The 20,023-nt window shown below is 28.7% G+C and overlaps 1 long non-coding RNA gene across 1 annotated transcript in view; it reads left to right on the top strand.

Annotated features, from left to right (window-relative positions):
• Window positions 1–1,785: 1,785 nt before the first annotated feature.
• The window catches only part of LOC124419349, a 131,203-nt gene continuing 112,965 nt past the window's right edge, over window positions 1,786–20,023 (top strand). The window contains exons 1-3 of the long non-coding RNA XR_006940505.1: window positions 1,786–1,887; window positions 1,952–2,013; window positions 15,650–15,699. This is a non-coding gene — a long non-coding RNA (uncharacterized LOC124419349). The remainder of the gene's footprint in view (window positions 1,888–1,951; window positions 2,014–15,649; window positions 15,700–20,023) is intronic.

The following is a 20,023-nucleotide window of genomic DNA, read 5'->3' as shown; positions in this document are numbered from 1 at the left end:
TTTCTTGAATTCAATGAGGATGGGTCCATAATTGACCTTATCAAGGTCCCCTTCTGTAAATGATTTTAAGACTTATTACTGACTCAAAAATGTGAGGACATCAGTAAAATTCTACATAAACATGAATGATTTGATGGTGGGTATATAAGATTCGGCATGGCCGAATATAACACTTTTAATTGTTTTTTATATGCCTTTTTTACATAATTTCCGTTAGGAGCTTTATAGTCGCTCAATGTGATGCGAGTTGGACATCTTTCAAAACAAGTAGGAAAGTATAGTCGGGCATGGCCGACCATATAATACCCTACATCATGAGTATATTTTTAAAATTTTTATTTTTTATAAAGAAACTTTTATGTTGAATATTACCATAATTCCAACATATTTAAGCAATTTATTGATAAAAAAACTAAAATTTATATAGGTCAAATATGGGCCGATCCTCGGTAAATTTGGGAAAAAATATATTTTTAAATAACAGTTAGTTTTGTTGAGTTTCATTGCGATACAAATGGTTACAAGTCAATTTTAGACGTTTAAGACATTTTTTGAAGGGGGTTTGTATGGGGGCTAGGGTTAAATAAGGGCCGATCCTTACAAAAATCTGCAGTGTCATTTATACTTACATAGAACTTATTTGTGCCAATTTTTAGAGTGATAATAGAATATTTGACGTGGCATAAAAAATTCAAATCGGGAGGTACTGTTGTATAGGGGCTAGGTGAAATAATGGACCGATTTCAACAATTTTCAATATGCTTCGTCCCTGAGCCAAAAAACATGCTTGGCTTAAATTTCATCAAATTGTCTTGAAAACTACGGCCTGTACCTGATGTTACAAACATCAGCACAAATGTATAATACCCTCCCCACTATAGTGGTGTAAGGTATAAATATTTTATTACTTACAAAACCACAGTAAAAAAATTGTTACATTAACCGATTGTAGTTTATTCAAAAAGTTTTCTGTTAAGTTGAAAACTAATGATAATTCAGTAATTTTACAAAGAAACTAACTTATTAACTTTTTGTACATGTTATTTAAAAAACAAACTATGAAAAAAATGTTTTTTTTCAGTACCTTTATTTTTGTCGGTTAATTTTTCTATAAAAACGTAACAAACAAGTATAGTCGGGCGTAGCCGACCATATGACACCCTACACCAGTCAGTATGTATGTTAAAAATGGGGATTATTTTAAAAATAAAGCATTTTGTTTGTTTTTAAATTAATTTCGGAATATTTTTACTTTGGCAAAAAAATATATTTTCTACAAGAGGGCTCAAAGGGGAGTATGGCAAAATATGGCCCTATCTTTAAAAATGTTGGTAGGGGGAGTTAAGTCTTCTTCTATGTAGAATTTAAAAGTGTTATTAGTGTATGTAAGTGAATTCTGAAGGAGAGTTTGTATGGGGTATAGGGTCAAATAAAGCCCGATCATTATAAAAATCGGTAGTGTCATTTAAAGTTCTATAAAACTAAGTTTTGTCGACTTTGGTTAATAAAATAGATCATTTAAATTAATTATAAGTCAAAAGGCCCTATTTGGGTCCTTGGGCCAAAAGAAGCGTGTTTCATCCAATTATCTTGAAAATTGCGGCCTGTACCTTGCGCACAAGGTTTACATGGACAGCTAGCCAGCCAGACGGACGGACATAGCTTAATCGACTCAGAAATTGATTCTAAGCCGATTTGTATACTTTAAGGTGGGTATAGGACGAATATTTTTGTATGTTACAAACATCAGCACAAACCCAATATACCCTCTCCAATAAGTGGCGTAGGGTATAAAAAGTACACAAAGTTTTATTGTCAAATAAAATATTTTATACAAAACATATTTCTTTTTTCTTGATTTTGAGAAACAAATCTCGTAATATCATTGTAAGTATTAATTGAAAGAATACGACCTATTGTTCTAATTAAAGATTTTAAATTTATTAAACAGATTTTTATCATCACATTCAAATCTTTTCAAGATTGCGAAGTTAACGGGGGTTGAAAGGAAAGGTAAGAGTTATTGCTCGTTTGCTTAAAGTAATGAGAGAGCTGCGCTGAATTCGTATTTGGCATTAAAATGTGGATTTATAGATATCGTATCATATTATTAACTATCTTCCTTCATTGAGATATCTTAGCCTAAAGCTTGTAGGAGCTGTGAAAAATGATTTTTGATAAGATATCACTTCCTTGTGATGAAATATTGTCCTCTAAAATTTTTGCAAAATCATCTCTTTTAAAAGTAGTAATTCATTCACACATTAGGTTAAATATCTTAATTTTAAAACCTTTAAATCTCACGCTCTAATATTGTCTTGAATATGGTAAAGAAGTTCATTTTAATCTTAAAAAACTGATGTGATTGAGGTCAGATAAGCATTCAACGCAGCTCGTTGCTTTTTTCTAATTATTTTGCCCTGTTGTATTTATACCCACACCACTTTAGTGGGGAGGGTATATTGGGTTTGTTCTGATGTTGTAACATACCCACCTGAAAGTATACTATTCACGTCTACCTTAAAGTTATTTATGAAGATTTTAATCGTTTAATTAGAAATTATAAGTGAATTTTGACCTTCAAGACATTTTCTGAAGCGGAGTTTGTATTTGGGCTAAGGCCAAATGAGGCCCGATCACTATAAAAATTAGTACTGTAATTTATCGTAATATAAAACTAAGTTTTGCAGATTTTTGTTGACATAATAGAACATTTAACGTAAATATTAGCCAAAAGGCCCGATTCGGGGGGTAGTGTTGTATGGGGGCTAGGAGAAATAATAAACCAAGTTCAACCATTTTCAATAGCGTTGGTCCTTGAACCAAGAAAAAAAGTATGTGCTAAATTTCATCAAATTATCTTAAAAATTGCGACCTGTAGCGTGCATACAAGATTTACATGATCGACTCAGAAAGTCATTCTGAGCCGATTGGTATACTTTAAGGTGTGTCTATAACCAATATTTTTGGGTGTTACAAACATCAGCACAAACGCATAATACCCTCCCCACTATAGTTGTGTTGTTTATAAAAAGTGCTTACGTCAAATTTCGGAACTTGATATTTATTTGTATATGTAAGTATGTAGTTAAATTATGAAAGTTCCCGGATCCCGGGATTTGTTATAGCCAGTCCCGTTTGACTTCCCTAATACATACATATGGGCTGACCCAACTTAGAAATTAAATTTTCATTTCTTGGGTCCTATAGATTTTCTTAAAATCAGGGTTCTTTATTTAACAAGAATGCTGTGTGTATAATTTTATGTTTTTAGCTTCAATATTATAGAAAACTAGAAAAGTATTAGTAAAAAGTACCAGAAAGTATTTTTTATAATTTATCGTTTATGAGGTTAATTATAAAAAAACTCAAAAAACTGATAAGTGCCAAAAGATTCCTTTTTATATGTTCTCATTTATTTCTGGTTTTAAATACTAAATTTCATCATTCTATGTTCTATGTTTTCCTTTTTTATTTATTCTGGGTTAGTATAAAATTCTAAGACGATATAATAATGTCTGTCTGCTGAAAGCACAATAGAGTATTGTTTGTTTGGTATAGACAATGGCCATACAAGAGGCCTCCCCAAAAACTGCTGAAACAGTCAAAACTATTTTAAAAATGAAATTAGCATAATTTAGTTTAATATAAGAAAAATTCACTTAACCAAATTTTATAAGAATCAAATAATTACTTTAACGCCCATTGCTGGCTTAAAAATACGTGCCTACTGAAATTCTGCTTAAGTAAGCATTTTATAAGTAAAAATGTCTATACTAAATTGTATGAGGAACGTTCCATAATTGACTCTACTTCCCATATAAGGTACCCTTTAGTGGTGTATGCTACCAGGATCATTTTCTGGTCGATTTAGTTATGTCCGTCTGTCCTTGTAATAAAACTACTGGTCGCAATTTTGAAGATAATTTGGTACATGATCTTCTATTATCCCAGAGACGAAGCCTATTGAAAATGGTTAAGATCGGTCCATTATTTCAACTAGCCCACATACAACTGGACGCTGGAGTAGGGCTTTTTAGTTCATAATTATGTATAATTCAAAATTTGAATTAAATGTCCACATTTTTATTCAACAATAAATACCTTAAATATATCACAGGCAAGATACAATTCAACTTGTTTTATTATGAAAACTAATTCACATTTTACTTTTTGTAACAAGTGTAGGGTATTACAAAGTCAGCCTTGTCCGACTATTATTTCTTACTTGTTTTTTGTTGTCTAAGTTTTTAATTTTATTCTATTGCTACCTCAATTATTGGGTAGAAATAGAACAATCAACCAGTAGTAAAGATTTATATTGCTACTTATCAAAAGTAGCAATGAAATTGCTTCTGATTTATTACTACTGTTTTATTTGAGATTTACTTTTTTATAAGTAGCAATAGTTATAAAAACGTATGATTATTAAACAAAACATATGCTACTGCTACAACTCCAGACAATTGTTTGTAGCAGTAGTTAAAGCAATTGTTAGCAAACGTAGTTTTCCAAACACTGGTTTTACATCCCTAAAAAATTATTTCCAACTCCCTAATACATCATATAAAACTTAGAGAAATTCCTGTAAATGAAAAAAAGAAGAATAAATATTTATTTAACAGTGAAAATTGTATAATAATTCTTTCGTACTCACTAAACGCGACCATAAAGATAAAACGAATGTGTACCACATTTACCGCTACTTAAATTACTTAAGATGGAGTAAAAAATATATTTGTACGGGCGCACATAGTTACGTTTTGACTAAAAACGTAGCCAAAATTATTAAATTTTTTTGATTTTCTAATAGTGTTTGTTTCAATTAGATGTAATGTTAAACCTAACTAATTTTTGGTAAAAAAACAGTCCTTGATTTTGACTAGCCTCCATACAAATTTCTTTTGAAATTTCACTTACATATTTGCACATAAAAGCATTCGATAAGCAATAATCAAATATGATCTTATGTTCAGTTTTCTGTATTTAATTTCGATTTTTAAATTTCTTTTAATTCAGTTTTCACTTTTTTCCAGTTTTTCGGGCTAAATGCCACATAGTGAGACGTATATATTTTACAAAATAAAAAAATACTTTTTTCGTGTTGTTTTATAAAAATTCAGAACCTCATACAACTACCTACAAACCAAGCAAAAAACACATAAACGAACTCATGAAATAATCAAGGGGTCAGTGTGAATAAAAGGACACCAAATGATATGAGAATGCATAGATGCTGTGTACTATTTTCGTAATTTTTTATTATTTTTGGATAAACTCTAAAATGAAACTAAAATAAACTCACAAACTTTTCAAAAGACGTTGGATAATAAATATGCCCACACTGTGCTATTTAACCCTTTAGGGTTACGACATTATAAGTCCGTGTGTGTAGAAACGTACATATGTATGTGTGCACTATAACTTTGTTTGTCTGTTAATTGTACAATTCAAGTGCCAGCAATTATTTGATAACAGTTCACATTTTTCATTTACAAACAAAAGGCTTCACACGCTCTGGTTCTTTAAAGGAAGACAACGAGAAGAAAATATAATTGTTTTCTATTCAACGTTCATGTAAGAGGTTGTTTAATCATTCCTTCCTTTCGTATAAATGTTTCCTCCATTCCCGAACTTGAAAATTAATCACATGTATGGAAACGATTTTTTTAGCACTAAATTTAGCATGATATTTGTCATTGTAAATTATTTTAAATAAGATTTCATTTGTTGTTACTTAAATGTTTAAGTTTGTGGATCGTGGTGTAAAATATTCTTACATTATTATAATAATAGTTTTGCTGCATTGAGTATAGATAATTTGAAATTCTCGTGTACAAAAAAAATTTCTACTGTATTTTTATTTACAGTTTATTTATGGCAAATTTTAGCACTATACTCGTACTTTCAAGCCAGTGAGCGTTAAAATCATTTTGTGAGAGGAACCTTATATGGACGGTAGAGTTAATGATGGACCGATCTTCATAGAATTACATAAATAGCTTTTTGCTAGTAAGAAACTTACTTATATCGATTTTTAAGGCGTTAAAATAATTTTTTTGGTGGGGACCATCAATTATGAACAGATTCTCATAAAATTTTGTAAAGAGAATTTGACTAATCGTCGCTATTCTCTTTAATTTTTAAAATAGTTATGACTGTTAAAGCTGTTTTTCGGGGGCCATTTGTATGGGGTCTATGCGAAAACGTGGACCGTCATTGCCCATTTTCAATACTAAACAGACCTTACCTACAAGAAATATTTGTGGAAAATTTTTTCCGTAAACAGGGTACCATTATTTATGCATATAACTTTGATTAGGTCCAGCAAGATTTGCCGACCCATGACCTATAGTGGGCCAAACCGGAAACAAAGAAGCTAAAATGGTTTACATTCACACAAAACATATTCAAATCGAATTTTATACCAATTACTTTAAAATTCAGTGAAATATATTCGTTAGAGTTATTTTTGAAAGTGGTCCTTACACCAACTACAGGCTTATCTGGAAAAAATTTCGTATTGTGCGTTAATTTTCGATTTGGTTTATGAAATATATTCAGGTGGAATTTTATCCCGATTACTTTATGAAATATATGCGATTAAGTGATTTTCGGAAGTGGTCCTTATATGAGAGCTATGACTAATTACGCGCCTATCCGGGAAACATTTTACAGTAAAATTTATACGTAGACACAACATATTTGTGTCCAAGTTTATCACAATAGCTTTTTGTATCAATGAAATATGTGCGTCTAGTGTTTTTCGGAAGCGGGCCTTCTTTGGGAGCTATGACCAAATGTGGACCGATACGGATCTACGTTGGCAGAATTATTTCTATTCATATTTGATACCGATATATTTGAAGGAGTTATTTACTATAAATTAATTTATTGGAATATATATTTTGTATGGGGTCTATGGGAAGTTTTCTTTTGTAGTTTTTGAGCAAACTACTTAAGAATTACGAAAAAAAACTTTATTTTTTCGAGCATTTACGTTGTGAACCGATTTTGCTGATTTTCAGTACCAAACTGCTTAGGAGAATAGTGAAAATTTTGGCTGAATTTTACCTCCTTTACTTAGTTTTAATGTAAGAGTGTTTTAGGCAGACAGCCAGACGGATATAGCTTAATCGACTCCGACTCAGAATATATATATACTTTGTTGGGTCTCAGATTAATATTTCTTGGTGTTGCACACCTCTATCACCACTGATGGTGATGGAGGGGTATAAAAAAAGAATTTGTAATTATAATGTAATTGTAGTCATTACCCCGTGTCAGAATCTGCAATTTAGTAATGTTCATAGACGTTACGAGGTATAGTTCACTGTCATCTTTTCATTATCTACATTCGTCAGAATCTGTTCAACTAATTTATTTATAGTTGTGCTCGAAATCATATTAAGCTCCATTCATTTTAGACAGACGTTTTCCTTGAGTTGACATTCAGCACTCTTGGCAGAGTACAGCCAAAAAACGCAACAAAGGCTTTCTTGCATAACTAATTTGGATCATAGCTTTTTAGTAGTATAACGATATTCTTTGTGTGGCAATCTTCATTGATCCTAAGGATGAAAAATTCTATAATTTTTGTGATGTTGTGAATACTGGCGGTCTCTGCCACTATACTTATACTAGAAAATGGATTTTGCAAAAAATTTACCACTTAATTTATATTTTTAGATTCTAACATCGAGGTTAGGTTAGGTTGATAGGAGGATGTATACTACGTCAAATTCAAAAAAATACACTTCGTGAAAAAATTGTTCACTGAATGAATTATTTTTCAGTGTTCAGAAACTTTGTTTCCTGAACGTTATTCCTAAGAATCTTCCAATCAGTGTTAGTCAGGAATGTTATTTCCGGAGTAACATCACTTCCAAGATATTTTAATTTAACTTCGACAAAAAGTGTCTCCTTAGTAGTTCTACCCACTGTTTCATTATTTCAAGATGCGTGGTACCTATATATTAAATATGTTTCAATGGGTGGTATATCTAGCAACGTTTCCAGAGCTTAACATCAAATAATTAAAATATTTTTTCAACTATAGTTCCAATTCCGTTAAAAAAAATATAAAATGTTAAAAATATGCTAAAAAACCATGTCATTACGTTAAATTAATTCGTATTAACTTAAATGTGAGTTCTTACTTTCATTAGATTGCGTAAACTGTATTTTAGGTATAGTCATAAATAGGAAACCCTTCTGATTAAAGGACATCGCACTTATTCAATTCACTATCGGTATCGTATTGTTATCATATGTCATTAATATTCATAGACAGAATTTTTTGACACAAAAACTAACTACTTTATTGAAAAAAATCAAATGAATTTAGATCAAAGTATAAATAAAATAAAATATTTTTAACAACCTTGTAAGGCAATCTAGTTATATTGTAATAACAGTCAACACGATTTCCATGTTGTTAAAAAACAAATAACTGATTAACATAACACATTCCAAAGTATTGTTACTAAACTCATTTGATATAACAAATAACAGTATAATTTAAATTATCTTTATTTGATATAAAATTTAAGAACATAATATAAAAAAGTTCTTTAATATTACAACTCTAAATAGTTTGTCTAACCATTATTCATGAGACCACCCTCACTTTTTGGTTTATTTCGCAAGATGCAGTAATTTTTCCTTTTTTTACTTACTGACATCCTTGTGGTATAGTGGAAGAGAACATAAAATTTATTTTAATTACAAAAGACGTAGCACAAAGGAAAAAGAAACAACAAAAATAAATAAAAAATACAAAGACAACAAAAATTCGCAACGCAAACTAATTAAATGAAATTATATAAACTCCCCAAAGAAATAAAATAAACTTTACTTCTATTTGTGCAAGTACAAGATGCATAACAAGCTATCCCACATACATTCGAAATTGCAAGGATATTTTGAGCAACAAAATTACTTAGACTTTTGAGTGAATTGTTTTTAGAAATATTAAGAAATTCTGTTTTTTTAAAAGCCAAGACAAATTGGAATATGTCATTTCTAAAGACAGTCTAAAATATTTGACTGTATACTTTTTTTAATCTCATTACTTCTTAATCGTTTAATGAAAAAAATCTTATAAAAAAATAAATTCTCTATCATATCCGAAAATTGCTTCAAACTCTATTATTTTTGACAATTTTCTGTTGCGAAACAAGTCTTTTTACTTATTTGGACATGCTGAACACAATTCCAATTTTATTGCCGTGTTTAACTGTATATCATTGATTTTGGACCAAAACCTTATAATCTGTCGCTTTTTCAACAATTGGCTTTATTGGGTTTGGTTTTCATTAAATTGCATAAAATATAATATTTATTGATATTAAATACAATAAAAAAATTTAATTCTCAAATTGTTGGTAAAAAGCTCTATCTGATATAAATTTGTAAATATATATACTAAATATACACTGTTGGAGGAGTATATATATAGTATATTCAAATGGAATTTGCAAAACGAAATACATATGTATGTTTGTATGCAGTTCTATTTACTTTACCTGTAGTTTTTAATATAAAAACATATGATACAAATACATCTTGGTTTTCAATATACATACATATGTACATACGTACATAGCCGTTTTAGTGTAATAGGAATTGTGTATAAACTTTTTGTGGTTTAGAAAGACATACAAGTCCCTTGAATACTGTTCGATGATTGTTTGCTTGTTTCGTAATGGTTCATTCTTACATTCTCGTTGTAGTTGAAGTAGAGGAAGTATGTTTTGTGTAGTACATTAATCACTCCAACATACAGAGGCTCAACTTACCACCTCCATTTTGACAATTAATCAAAATTGTCTCGGTGTGCAGTCAAGTAAATAAAAACTACTCGATTCAAGTTGATTTCAAGCGAAGTGCAGCCAACACCAACAACCACACCAACGCCACCATATTGCAAGAACTACAAAAAATACTTTCGTATTATAAAAAGAAGTAAAAGTAGGAATGTCGTTAACTTAAGTGTCCAATTAATTAATATCACATTTAACAGCCGCCAAGCTGAGAAAACCCATTAAGATAGTTTGTCACACAATCGCACCAGTACGATCGTATGAAAATCCAAGCTATGTATGTATATACAAACAAACCTTGTACTTGCAACCGATACTTTTGCTGGAACTGCAAATATTATTGGTGTAAAAATGTTTTAAGGCTTTTGAAGAAAAACTTAAACTTTGTTTGGTTGGTTAATTGTATGGCTGCTTGGTCACATACTTGCTCATATTTCTAAAAAAACTGGTTGGATTTTTTATCCTTCTACATGGAAATGCCAACATGTGTGGCTTCTAAACTTTGCTCCTTAATGATGTTTTTGTTTTCTTATTATACATTTTTGTGTTGTGTTTCGACTTGCTTGAGTTTGGCAAAAAGCAGAAACTTCATCTTAAACCATTCGCACACGACTACAAACGTGCCTTCATAGACTTATTTGGTTACTCAAGTCTTTTTGGGTTAATAGTTTTTGCTGGTCGCCATTCTTCTTGAGTACTGTTAGGTGTGTGGGCAACTTGATGCTCATACTACATGTTGTTTAAATAAAACAGTTGCAGTCGTATATTTAGCAATTAAATGTTTTTAGAATATATGCATGTTTTCTTCCAAAATCTGCTCTGGATATTATAAGTATTTTTTTTTTTCAATTTTAAATTTTAAAAATTCGTATAACCCTTTAAGACAGTGACAGGTTTTCATGAAAGTGATTCTGAGACGTTCGGTATACTTGAAGATAAGTGTAGCATCGATATATTCGTACCAGTACCTATATTTTCTTCATTAGTATACTACTTTTCTTATCACAACTGTTTCTTCGAGTATTTTATCTTTATTTGCTTAACCAAAAACATCACACCCTTTACACTTTAAATAATTTAATTCGGGTGTTGGTAATTCCGGCTAAAACTCGTGCTCTATGCTCTCTCAAAAGATTGATATGATTTTGAACACTGTTGGAGTTTGCTTTATTAGTACTTGTTTTGGAGGTTTAGTTCAGCTTGAATATCTACCTCATAAGTTTGAATCATTTTTCATGATCGAATTTCATATAATCTCCATGTGTGTTTATATGGACGACATTTAAAGCAAATGTTATTTACCCTACAGTGGGTTTATTCACAATTCATAGGTCGCAAAGTTAATAAGCTGTTTATTACAAAAACTCTAACTTAAATAATACAGTTTTTAACAAAGACATTAAGTAGTATGTGAAATAGTCGGTCTTGCTTGTGCATGTAAATATGTACTTGTGCATGTAAATATGTATGTTTTTTCTCTATGTTAAGATACATGAAAACGTACAGGTATGTAATTAATTTTGTTGACTTTATGTCATTGTTCATTTTTTTTGTATTTCTGGGCCTTCTATCTTATTTCCTCTACTTGGGTGTGCTAAAGTAATTTTACTTGTTATGAAAAGTGTACAAAAACAAAAAATGGTACCTACTTAAATTTTAAGAAACTTACGGATTATATTTGCAAATTAAAAATTCTGCTGTTCAAATCCCACGAGATGGTAAACTTAGAAGTAGGTAATTAATTTTTCATTAAAAACAAACAATACATGTAAATATTATGTCAAACAGTTTCCGGATATATGTATACATACTAGAGTATTCAAACGATTAATCGTCGTTCGGTTAATCGATTAATTTTTGACGATTAATCGTTCGAATAAATGAAATTTGTCAGATTTCAAATAACGAATAAACCGAATAATTTCTATCAATTAACCGATTATAAAAAACTCATTATTTAGCAGTAAAATTACTATGTATTTTCTACAAAATTTAATATTTTTATAATAAATTTTCTTCATTTCTTAATCAATTTTCTATAATAAAGAAAATTTATTTGATGATTTTTGAAAAGAAATCATGGAAATAATTATATCGCTTTTATTTTTCAACCAGTTGTTTGGGAACATTGTTGTGTTCTTAAGTATTTCTAATAAGTTTTCAGCAACAGTTATATTTGAACTAGTGTTCAATGGAACGTATGAATTCTAGAACTCATTGAAAATCTTAAAAACAGTCTTTATATGAAAAAGCATTTCACATAAACAGGAATAATCTCTAGTATTTGATAAAAAACTTAACAAAGAATTTAAGTGAAAGAAGTGAAAATAATATTTTTGTTTATAAACCGTGCAAAAGTTATTTCCAAACATGAAAAAATCTGTGCGTACAGGAAACTGTGAACCATTAGTATTAACTCTGTGTACTCAGTTTTTCATAATCAGCTCTTATGCTCATGTAGAATGACTTTAAAGTTTAAAAGACATCCAATTTCAAAAGATGGAATTCCAAATTTATATTAAAAAGTTGGTATTAATATTAATTTCAAATGAAGCTGAGTTCCTCTGCTTCGAAATAATATAAATTATATCAAATCATCAAGATCATCAAGAAAGGATTGGAAATCTTTAAGAAAATGTGTCACAAAAAAGTAGTTAAAATGAAACCTTTTTAAATTTAATTTGTTTTTCGCTTTTTCTCTAAGTGAGAAAGATAAATAATATAGATAGAATGTACAGATTCCCAGCTTTCATTTGATACCAGCATCATAAAATACATATAAATATTTTAAATATTCGTTTGTAGTCCTTCAAACTTTGAAATCCTTTTATATGGACATAAAAATCGGAGTACGCAATTCTATAAGTGGGATCTATTTTCTAATGCTTATCAACTTTTCCATGTGTTAATGCTTTATTTAAAATTGTTACAGGGTGTATATGAAGAAAATTGTTATTAAAAGCAATAATATCATCTAGTTTCCTTTTATTCGAAGAACCGAATAATTTTTAATTATCCGATTATTAACCGGCTAACGTAAAACCTCAAATAATTATTTGTCGAATAAACCGAATAAGACAAAAACCCGAATAATTGAATACTCTAATACATACACAATTTGTGGTTCGAGTAAAGTTAAACTTTGCTCTAAATCGGCTAAATTATAACTAAACTATAGTAATTAATATATATTAACTTTGAATATTTCGTTTAAATGATATTGAGAAAATTGTAATTGAAGAAATGGAAATTAGGAAAATGTGTCCTAATAGGATAATCTGTTGTTGATTCCAATGTAATGTTTATTGTTTCAATAAATTATAAGTTTATTAAATTTATTAGTTCAATAAATCGTATATAACCATATTTTCGCTTGGTATTTTAATACAAAATCTAATTTTTTCTGATTTGTGTTGCTCCTTTGAAATTTGTTTATCTCAGATGAGAAACAAGTTCCATTTTTTCTTATTAGGGAACCTTTGAGCATAATTTGTTTAATTATTCTCGAATCTGACAATGATATAAAACTATGTTGTTAATTTGCTTATTTAGCGAAACTATGAGAGTCATGTAAAACTGCAACTTGTTGTTTAATGAAAAAATAGGTTACCAATACAATGCTAAAATATTGCGTTCTAAACAAAACAACTTTTTAACTTCTTATTTGTAAGTTCTTTTTTAAGTAGTGATTTGTAATCGAGCGTGGTAAGTACTTCTATCCAATGCTAATGAGAATTGAAAAGAGGCTTAGTTTTTAGCTCAATACTTTTTAATTTAAGTTTTTGCTGGGTGAAATGCAATTTAAAGAAAATTCTGATAATTTTAAATTTATTTTTGTTTTAAACAAGACATATAAATCGATATAAAGTACATTTATAGGTATTTCTGTATAAGCGATTTATTAGTAGTAAAATATCTTCGACTTCCAAGACACTATAAATGGTTTATAAACATTTTATTTAAGGTAATTGTTTTATATGCCACTAAAGTATACAAACGATTTTACTTTTCTGTATTTTTCGAGGAATTAAGAAATATATTTTTTTAATTTTCTTATATTCTTATTCTTTAAAATATTTGATAAAATGGGTCCCTTGAACCTGGAGACAGTTGGCATGACAAACCTTTAAATTTCCTGACACATTGTGAAAATGTGAAAAAGCTCATTTTTTTGCAATTGACATGAAAATTTATTTGTATGTAACAAAATCGTAAAATCAATTTCACTAATCATGCATCACTACAACGATACAAAAACAACAGGTATTTTGTTTTTGTACAAGTATGAGCTTAATGTCGAAATCAACTGAGACAGATAACAAGTTATATTCGCATGTGCCGAATCTTAAATACCCTCCACCAGCTACTTTTATATTATTGCTTTTGTAATTGATCATATATTATTAAAGATAATTTTTTCTCGTGTTTTCTAATAAAAAAACCCCAAAATTTAAATAGTTAGAATGCAATATTGTAAGTGAAAAAAGCTTCTGGAAAAGGAAAATTGGTTTCGGGAAGGTACCTTGTATCAGAGCTATGATCAATTGTGGAAAAATTTTACAGTAGCATTTTTTATATAAAAGCTATATTTTGACAAATGTATCAATGGCTTTATTTTGAAATGAGTATTGTATGGGACTATGAACCAAATTATAAACCCATCGCAAAAAAATATTAAAGTATCATTTCTTAGTATTTGTGCCAAAAAGAAATTGATAGTAATATTTCTGAAGATAAAGGGATTATTTGTTCCAAAGTTTATACGGATATCTTTACTTGGTAATGAGTAAAATTACGTAATTTTTGAAAGTGATTCTTGTATGGCAGCTGCAAAAATTTAACGATAATAAGTAGATAAAATAAACATTTTAAAAATGAACTCCTTTTAATAAAATTAGATGATAGTTTAATGCAGAATCATTCTTGCTCTTAAAATTTAGAAGTGTTTGTGATCAGTTGTGTGATATATTGTGAAATTTAGATTTTGTAATAAATTGTGTTAATTAAAATTTTAATATATAAAAATCATAGTTTAATATATAAAAAGCATCAGTGAGAGATTAGTGAGTGTAAATCAACATAAAAAAGGAGAAATAAAAAAATTTATTATAAAGTCACTTTTATAACATAAAAGAGCATAAAATCATAACACTTTCCAGTTTCTCTATTGTTATGGCAAAACTGGAGATTTACTACTTTTACGAACTTTAATGTAAAAAAGTGACTTGAAACTGAAAAGAAATCGACACATCAAGTGAGTATTAAACAGGCGGAACAGTTTCTTCCGAACGGGGTCAGTTTTCATTCACTCAGATTATATCAAATTAGATTGTTTTAAACTTTAGTTTCAACGTTATGGTTACAATTTGGATACAAATTGTTGACAGGGATAGTAGCCATAGCAACACCAATCAGAATCATAAATATATAATTACTAACAGACAAAAAAATTGATTTTTTGTACTTTTTATTTAAAATTTTTTAAGTCACTTCAAATAACAAGAAACATTGACAGAAAGCCTATACTAAGTACAATAAATTAAAAGGGGGTCGAATGAAAAACATATTGAATTTGTATTAAAACGTTTTCTTTCGAATCGAAATACGGAGTAACCCCCAGCTCTTCGATTACATATACATACCTATGTTCTGTAACTTTCGAATCGACAAAAAATTCGAAAAATTTATAATTTTCTTGTTTTTAACAGGGTAATTCAAATATATTTTGGTTAATTGTAATGTGTTCAGTTTAAAAATTGTTTAAATCATGCAACTAAATAGTGGAAGACTCTAATATTTTAATGTTTTTTTTTCTCGAATTACAGAACACGGGCACTGGCTATTGAATCATGAAATAATAAAATAAAAACAGGCTGTAAGTTTATACCTATTTTGCAAACGTAAATGTTACGTCTTTAAAGTATGTATACTAATTTGTTTTCCTTTTATTGCAACAGTAATAGGTATGTGGTTATATTTTGTCAAAATTTCGGAACTCTCAATAAATTGTACCTTTTTGTAATGCTTGTAAAAAAAAACCTTATAATTCTTAAATAATACGACTTTTTCTGCAAAATTTCTGTTGATATCGCTTAAAACAATATTTACTAATTGTTCATCCTATGTTACTTCTGGCTTTTTTATTAAGCTTAAAAAAAGTCGGTTCCACAGTATTGGTGTCATAGTTATCAATTAAATTTAATAGTATTATTAAAACACAATCAACTTTGTTTACTGGGTTTAAAAAGGCAACCTCATAAATTAAAGAAACACGTGCTACCATTGGGCGACAACTCACAGATCTAACAGGTCATTTCATAAGTATGTACATTTGTATATACGACACAGTGCTGTTAAACGCTCTAATATTTTAATTAATTATAAATACAACATAGTTGATTTTTTTCTGCTAAAATGTATAAACTTAATAATTTGTTAAAATTTTGAAAAGTTTTTTTCAATAACGTGCCAAATATAAAAATATAATTAACGTTTACCAACACTAAAAAGGCGGAGCCCCACGTAGCCATAAATTTATAGCGTTTCACAGTTGTTGCTTTGTGTTTTGCTTTTATGAATCGGGTTTTCTTCATTGCCTTTGATTTTCTTACTTTTTCTACAAAAACAACACAACATATGTTTTATCTCAAAAACAGCTGGTCTTAACACACACGCACACCGCATCGTACATTTTCTCAAAACAAAACATTTCTGGAGAGTGAGAGAAAGAGAATATTTCAAGAAATTTCTCACAAAAATGAGTGCGCACAGTGAATAAACAAAAATGAAACAACACATAACAAAACACACACGCAATAAACATCGGCACAACCAACAGTTATGGCACGCACATGGGCAATAAAGCATTCCCGGCAGCCATAAAACATTGTGTGACCGAAACAGCTGCCCATAAATGTCAAGGGTGCGACAGAGATGAACCATGCCCATAAACAACAACCAAGGATATTAAATGAGATTTATTTGTTGAGTGAACTTGAGCAGCTCTGCTCTCAGTTTATATAACGGGCGGCAGCGAAGCATTCAGCCGTTCGAAATACATGTAAACTGAGCAGTGGCAGAAGTATGTTGCTCTGCGACAGAGGTCGTAATTTTTCTCCTTAATTGTTTGTTTACATCATAAATAAACATGGCTGAACGAGAAATCTATTTCAATGTACCCAGCGTTTTTGTGTTCGCTCAGTGTTGTTGAATGTTGCCCACTTTTGTTGTTTTGAGGAAGAGTTTGCGTATTTTGAAATGGAAAATTTTGGCGCGTTTTGTATTTGACTTGATTTATTTGAATGTGTACATCACAAATGCCAGAAAGAAGAGAGTTTGTTTCTGCAATAATTTTAAAGAAAATGTGTGTAGATTTGTTTTTTTATTAACGGAAATTAGTGTGAGTGCAGATGAATAAACTTGTTTCTGGTGTTTTTATTATTATTTTTTTAGGTTTTGACTTCAGGCTGTTTAGTGTCTTGCAACTTTATTTTGTCTATCTAATACAAGTAGATTCGATTGTAGTAGTTATATACTAGTTGCCTTGCAACACTACAGAAGCACATTAGGCGGAAAGACATCTTTGTATTTTGCGTGCCCCTTTGTTTGTGAGAGTATGTTTAGAGGCGAGAAATGTTTCGACAATGTTTAACTTCAACGATAACAATCTTTAACCAGATACACAAATCGCTCAAATGATTGAAGTTAATTTTCCGTCGGCAAAATTGTATTGTTTAGTATAAGTTTTGTAGTTATCAACAGATTTTCAAATCTGAGATTTTGTTTTAAGGATACAATTAAAAAACAAAATTTTTGGTTAAATGCTTGAGATACCGGCGTTTAAGTAAAAAACTCTAGATTTTATCATGCTCTACTGTAGGTAGTAAGATCAACATTTATTACTTTTGTGGCTTACTTCTTTTTGGAAAGTTGGGTCAAAATCGGCTGGTATTGCATTTTAAATTTATATTTAGGAAGATTTTGGTATGCTGACAAAATAATATTTTTTTAATTTTCCTTTGTGAGATATAAAAGATGAAAGTTAAATTTCTAGTATATTCAAAATTTGAAAAACAGTCACCAAAAAGTAGCTTTAATATTTTTTATGAATATTGTTTTGCAAAATTTTTCTCTACAACTGTATTGTCCGGTCTCCTAAAATAAAATCTGTTTAGCCATTAAATGAATCTTTTTTAAGAAACAGCCAAAAGCAGTGTTGTCAAAACCTAATTGGAAAAAGATCTAACACTTTTCCCAATTTTTTTGAAAAAATACTAAAAATATAGAAAATATGCTAAAAAAGTATTGTTTTTTACACTTATTTTGGGGCGATTTTAACACAAAATTTAATTTTATATATATGTAGTTTTATTTATTTATCTATTACAATATAATTACATATTAGTGTAGCAGAGTCTTTTTAGATCGGTAGTAAACTGAACCAGTTCAGACATTGGAACTGCTACATTGGAACTAGTAATATCGACATTAATTGAAGACTTATTTCCGTCGAAAAATATTTTGATTATAAATTACTTTTAAAATATTCCATTATATTAGTTCATTCAATATTTTCATTGGTACAACACTAGTCCATAGTTTTAAACCAACTTCTTAAAACCAGTAAAAAATATATATTAAATTTATCGAAAATAATTTTAAATACAAACTGATTGTTTTCCAAAATTGATGTCTGTTCAATAAAAGTTCAATTAAAAGTTGTTACTTAATTTCACAAAAATATTTGAACTTTGTGTTAAAATACAAAACCAACCACACATATTAATAAAATTCTTAAAAACGTATGTACTATGTATTTTTTAGTTTTTTGATATATTCCATTCCTGTGACGTGAATTTCTCTATAATACCCATATTAAAACAATTATTGTTGGTAGTAGATTTTTTAGTGATAGCTATTAATTGCTTTGAAAAATATGTTTACAATTTTTGAATTAGTATAAATAATATATATAAATAATTTTTTTCGAATATTATACGAATCGATATTGCTTTATCGATATTACTTTTATGTTGCACATAATTTGTAATATTTTTACAAAAAAAAAAAAAACAAATAACATTGACGAAAACAAAATATGTAGAATAAATTATAAATAGTAGCAAAAATGATACATTTTTGGGTGCTTAATGAGTTTAAAAAGTGCTAAATCAAGCACTAAAAGTGCTAAATTTACAACACCGGCCATAAGTCGCAATTTCTTAAAACCTGATTTTAAAATACTTTAAAAATATGGAAGATCTTTTAAAATCTCAGTTATAAATATAGAAAAGTCTTAATTTTTATCTGAAATAAAATATAAAACTAAAGGTAAATATTCTACTTAAAAATTCTTTTAAATATTGTCTATTGTAATGTCGAATATATTCGTTAATTTTTGATTATTTAAATAAAAAATTTTCACATATACAAAAGTAAATAAATACATGGAAATTAAATACATAAATTAATTATGCATATGTATTTATTTATTCATAATTAATACCTTTTCAAATGTTAAATAAAAAAGAAAAAGTTAAAAGTAATGCAATTTGACCAGTTTATACTTTTAAACGCAACATCTCCTGATTTTGACCCAAAATCCGTTTCGAAAAGTGAAAATAGATTTTAGGATCTAAGTTAAATTAAGGTATCTAGACATTTTTTAGTGTCGTATACTATCAGCATATACTATTTTTATTAAATTTTTAATTGATGCAATTAATATTTTAATTGATAAAAAATCAATTTTATATTTATTAAGTATTTAAATTATACAATTAGTGAATTAATCAACGTCAAATTTTGTTTCAATTATTGACATTAATTGTTCTGATTCATTAGTTATTTGGAAAAAAATATATATTTTTTTTTACAAATTTGGTAATAGGTATCACCATTTTGGTTATAAGCGCATTCGAATTTTTAAAATAACCCCAATTAGTTTTCAACCTTAAATTAAACAAAAAAGCTTTATAAACATTTTTTTTTATAAAACATATTTTTGTTTGAATACACTTCTAATAAAAGTAGTAAAACAAAAGAAAAATAAAAAATAACAAAAATATAAGAAGTAATTTTTGTTTCATTGTCATTATATTGAAAAAAATTTAAACAAATTGTATTAAATATTTTTCCAAACAAACCAATACAGAACAAATTTTGTTTTACTACTTTTTACTCGATAAAAATATTCAAGC

The sequence above is a fragment of the Lucilia cuprina genome, chromosome 4, assembly GCF_022045245.1.
Source record: "Lucilia cuprina isolate Lc7/37 chromosome 4, ASM2204524v1, whole genome shotgun sequence".
Taxonomy (NCBI): Eukaryota; Metazoa; Arthropoda; class Insecta; order Diptera; family Calliphoridae; genus Lucilia; species Lucilia cuprina.
Note: the sequence above shows the minus strand (reverse complement) of the source record. Positions and strands in the feature narration are given on the sequence as shown.